We start from the raw sequence: 5,572 nt of genomic DNA on the forward strand, positions 1-5,572 counted from the left end.
TCACGTGATCTCGCTGACGCAACACTATATTTCTTACTTATGCATGTCGTTATCCGACAGGTCAAGGCGCGTTTCTCAAGGGGTTGAACCCTGGTAAACGTGAAGTTAATTCCATTCCGTCAATACCCTCTTCTTCAAGGAATGTGTCGATCTGATTGGGTTAGGAATAATCACCCATTCAGGGTCAATTACTCCGACATGTGACACCAACAAAGGTCATAGAATGTGGTCTCTGTAATGTTTGCCATTCCGCAGTAGCCACAAGCCAGTATGTCCACCAGTGCTTATTCTGGCACATACACACACTTCCATAACTGCCACACGCATCATGTTTCGGTGTGAAAATCATGCTGGATCTTGAACTGCCACATGCACCACGTTTCGGTGTGAAAATCATGTAGGATCTTGTTCCACGTTCTCTCCGTTTGAATATATGTCTGTCTGTTACTTGGCTGCAGGGTTGATTCGCAGTAGATTGGAGCCTTGAATGTCTGGGATACAAAGTGACTTTATGGAGTCTTGTTTTTAACCATCTCTAAAATAACACAACGTTCGGTCGCAAACAACTGATTCAGTCTTGGAACAGGTACCCTGTGATTGTAGCGAGTCAAAACCGACAGATACCGGAAGTCTGCGTTTGTGGTGTGGATGGTGGCGATTTTTCTCGTCTACGTGTTCGAGCAAGTTGTAACAATGTTTTGAAATTGGTTTCACGTTCTGCTAACAACACTTTAATAAACTGAATTTCCATTTGTCTGGTGGCTCTCACAATGAGCGAAACGTCTAAACGACTTTTTTGAGGTCTAGCCATGATTCACGAAAAATCTGTGGCGCTTTGATCAAAGTAGCAGGCGAGACGAGACTGTTTGATATATGTCTATAGCAAGACATAATGATTAATCGCATGTTTTTAAAATCAAACGCCGTATTTATTACACAGTGAACTAACGGGGTTATTGACATTATTTTATAACAGTGGATTTGTTCTTGTCGCAGCTAAAATATTACAAATTTCTGTTGTAAGTTAGTCGACAGTGAACTTTTAAAGGGTTAATTTTCTAGCATCGACTTATTATAAATATGTATGAAATTGGAATTTTTTAACGTAGGCTAAATAAGCGGTAAGAGACCGTTACGGTTCAGGTCTAGACGAGCCAAATTTTGTTCCAAATAACACTTTTTACAATGCGTTCATAACTGAAAGCGTGAAACCTTTTAAGTAGCATCACATCTAGAACCCTAGACGCTTCAATTCGTGACTCGACGAGCGAGCTAATAGGCCACAACTGGCCTAATTATGTCTGAATAGTGGACCCAGATTTTTCAGATCAATATACATCAGGTGTTTCAGAGATTATAACTGCACTGCTAATGTATATAAATAATATACATAAAATATATATATATAGTTTATAATAAGGTATAAAGTAGAAATTACACGTACTTTAAGTATTCACTACTTATATTTTTATATATTCCTTTCTTTTCGATACTTATTTATTATTTTGAAACCATACTGTATTCTAAGAGATGTTTGTTTGTTTGTTGCTAAGTGTAAAGTTACACAGCGGGCTATCTGTGCTCTGCCCACAGCGAGTATCGAAACCCAATTTTTAGCGTTACAAATCTACAGATTTACCGCTGAGTCTGGCATGACTAGATGGTTAGGGCGCTCGACTCGCAATCTGATGGTCGCGGGTTCGAATACTCGTCCCACCAAACATGCTCGCCCTTTCAGCCGTGGGGGCGTTATAATGTGACGGTCAATCCCACTATTCGGTGGTAAAAGAGTAGCCCAAGAGTTGGCGGTGAGCGGTGATGACTAGCTGCCTTCTCTCTAGTCTTACACTGCTAAATTAGGGACGGCTAGCGCAGATAGCCCTCGTGTAGCTTTGCGCGAAATTCAAAAACAAACCAATTTACCGCTGACCCAACGGGAAGTATGTTTGTGTGCATGTTTGTGATCGATGAATGTCTGATTACTTTGTCTGATGCCTCGGAATTTGAGAGGTTTATAACTCATCAACGAGGCTTAAATCAATGATTTAATTATTCCATATTTCTGTTGAAAATCACTCAGACGTTGTGAACGAATGATAAAAAAAATACGTTTTTCAATATTTCAAAATGACTCATGTAACATATTTTGGATGTGTTCGGCCGAGAAACCAAGATAATTTCTCCATTAAGTCGTGGGGTTAGTTCAGTGGCTAGGATTCTGTTGGAGTTTTGAGAAAAATGATGATTGTCATGGATAAGGGACGTGGGAGCCTAATCACTCCGAGGATCGAAGCTAAACACGGTTATTTGATGAGTCATAAAGAGTCGGCACGCAGCCAAATGACGGACAAGCAGAACACTAGGTACAGAGTTTCGTCCTTTAAAAAGGTTGATGACTAATATACATGTATGACTTAATTTTCGCTTTAAAATAAATAAACGAACTACATAGTGTCAAACACGGGAATCTTTCATTAATTCGTATACATACATATACGTATATTGAACTTTAACTAACGAAATTTTAGTAAAAAAAAAGTACTAAATTATTTTCACAAGTACAAATTCGTACACGTATATAAAAAAAATACTGTCTAAAGTAAAATAAGAAGATAAGAGACGAAAATACATCACTATTTTATTATAAACATATATGCATGTATGCTATAAAATAAACCGTGTCTTTAAGTATAATTTGTGAGTGTTTAGCAGAAACTTGGGAAGGTCAGATACTTCGTTGCCATGGCTGCGTTTGACGTCATTCGGCTCAGTAGAGACTATAGGTCTGTTAGCGGAATATCGACACTTTCCAATCGATATCAAAGCGAGACCAAAGCGTTCTCACATGTATACGCTATATTTATACACGCTGCAGCAAAACCTGTAGTGTATGTTCAAAATCATTACCTTGACTTTTCTTTCTCTGGTTCTGTTACGTAAAAATTATAAGGTAGAGGAAAATAAAATAATAAAAGATTATGGAGATAAAAGTTATCTTTACGCGGCAAAAAGTTACTGCAACTGACTTTGCTAACAAACCTTCAGTTCCAACCTTAGTGATGGAGTTATGCAAAAGTGAATTGTAACTGATAAGTTTAATTTCTTTTGAAAACTTTCTGAATGACAAAAAATTAAAAACGCCGCCTTATACGAGTTCGTATAATCGTTATGATGGTTGATAATTCAAAATATGTTATTAAAATACTTTTGATTATTAAATTTGAAACTTTTTGTACGAGGGTAAATGTAGGGGAGTAATAGATTTGTTAACTATGTAGAGGTCACTAAAAAATATAAAAAAAAAAGTTTCTAAACTCACAGTGGCCTTCAAATATACTTTGAAATTTGACGTATAGTGAACTAGAAAGTTTTCAGACATTGCTGAACTAGGCGTACCGAGTAATAAGCTAGTTGAGCTGAGAATAGAAGAATCCAAGGTTCGAGACGTGGTGCTACTGAACATGCTCCGCAATTTCAGTTGTGAGCGCCTTATAAAACAGAAATGTTAGCAACAGTGATGCTGACAACAGAAAAAAAAGTACACCAAAGTATTTATAAATGTTAGAAATCGGTTTTCGATACCCATGGTGGCCAGAGCACAGATGACTCATTGTGTAGCTTTGTGCTTAATTACAAGCAAACAAACAATTTATAAATGTTAAAATGAGATTCGGATTTATTCACGTGGTGTTTCCAGATTACCGATTTCTGTCAGACCATCTTCTACAGAAAATAACAGGAAAATTCGCCGTATCTAAATCACGGAGTGTTGGTTGTACTTGTTTTGTCTTTAACTGAGTGTTTTACTAGAAAAAAAAAAAAAAACGGAACACAAGTATGTAGACAATCACAATCTTTGTTACAAACTGAAACAAGTGCTCTTCTACTAAAGAGAGAGTTTAGTTAAACCTTTGGGCTGTGAACTTTACTAGTGTGTGCAACCGCAGTATTTCTCTCTCTCAAAGTCTACCTGATTATGCTGGAATAAATCTTGTCTAATCCGCCTGTGAAAATCTGAAAGTCTACAAATTCTCTCAAAACCTGTGATTCTGGAAATCTATATCAATAAATTTCAGTCTGGCAATCTCTACCAACATGTGTATCAACCAAAGAAAAACACAGCAAAATATACAAGGTTTTTTCGCTCAAGGTGAACTCACCATCCACGTGACTGAGGGCCAATCCAATGTCAACAAGGGGTTTCATACCACTGGACTATCACATGACTCACCAGCAAAGTACATCACTGTTTCTATCTATAGTATCTCTCATGTTACAAGTGACAACACCAATCGCCAACTCTTGGGCTACTCTTTACTAACAAAATGTGGGATTGGCCATCACATTATAACACATCCATAGCTAAAAGGGCGAGTGTGTTAGTTGGCGGGATTCGAACACGCGACCCGTAAATTACGAGTCCAATGCCCTAAGCACCAGGTCATGACGGTTAAAAGAGCCGGCTATACCTGAATCCCATGCACCACTAACTGAAAATTCCTATTTTAGTTTTCTGGACAATATTATTTCCTGTCACCTCCTAACTCCCTAAGAGAAATATGGTCAGATGGTTAGGGCACTCGACTCGCAATCTGCGGGTTCGAATCCTCGTCACACCAAACACGCTCGCTCTTTCAGCCGTGGGGGCGTTATAATGTGACGGTCAATCCCACTATTCGTTGGTAAAAGAGAAGCCCAAGATTTGGCGGTGGGTGGTGATGACTAGCTGCCTTCCCTATAATCTTACACTGCTAAATTAAGGACGGCTATCGCAGATAGCCCTCGTGTAGCTTTGCGCGAAATTCACAACAAACAAACCTAAGAGAAATGTACGATCATCTGCACCCTAAGTAACTTATTTTGATTTTCTGTTATATTAAAACATTCAATTTGAATGTAAAATTAGAAGTTGTTTAACCCACCTATCGAAAATTTGAAATATATGAAATATATTTAATGTTCAGTTTTAAATGCTCATATCTAAAAGCATTGGACACAATATACTTGTTGTGCTGAACAAGGTATATTAATGTATGAAGATATGCACGAACTCGTAGGATATTTTCCGTGGCCTAAAACTGTGCTTACGTCTCTTGTAACTAGGCCAACCGTGGCCCACTATTCTTTTTGACAAGAATAGCTCCTAAAATTGGAGGTGGGTAGTGTTGATTGCGTTCGTACAGCTTAGGAAATTCTAGTAACCATACTTCAATTTACCCAAGTCCTGACAGTTTACAAAAAACATGCATAGTTAACTTGTCGTATCGCTGCCCTGGATATAAGTATAATTTTATTGTAGCGGGTTTCTTCTTAATATTACTGTAGAGGCGCCAGGACATAAGAGCGCCAAATTACGACAAGAAGAGTTCGTATTGTTACGCCTCCAGTCGTTAGTTAATTTTCCGTAACTTCGTTCCGACGAAACTTTAGCGACACAAGTCCTTTCTTAAATAAAACTGATTTTATTCTTTCTGAATATAACTTTGCGATACATATAATTTCAACAGTCGCGCTATAACAAACGTCTCACGTGCTCGACTTCAACAATACTCAGTTCAATTACACACTCTCT

At 38.0% G+C, this 5,572-nt stretch overlaps 1 protein-coding gene across 2 annotated transcripts in view; it reads right to left on the reverse strand.

Moving 5' to 3' along the window:
- The window catches only part of LOC106458774 (ubiquitin-like-conjugating enzyme ATG10), a 68,691-nt gene that overhangs the window by 35,967 nt on the left and 27,152 nt on the right, over positions 1-5,572 (reverse strand). The gene's annotated exons all lie outside the window — the stretch shown is intronic.

The sequence above is a fragment of the Limulus polyphemus genome, unplaced genomic scaffold (assembly GCF_000517525.1).
Source record: "Limulus polyphemus unplaced genomic scaffold, Limulus_polyphemus-2.1.2 Scaffold512, whole genome shotgun sequence".
Lineage (NCBI taxonomy): Eukaryota > Metazoa > Arthropoda > Merostomata > Xiphosura > Limulidae > Limulus > Limulus polyphemus.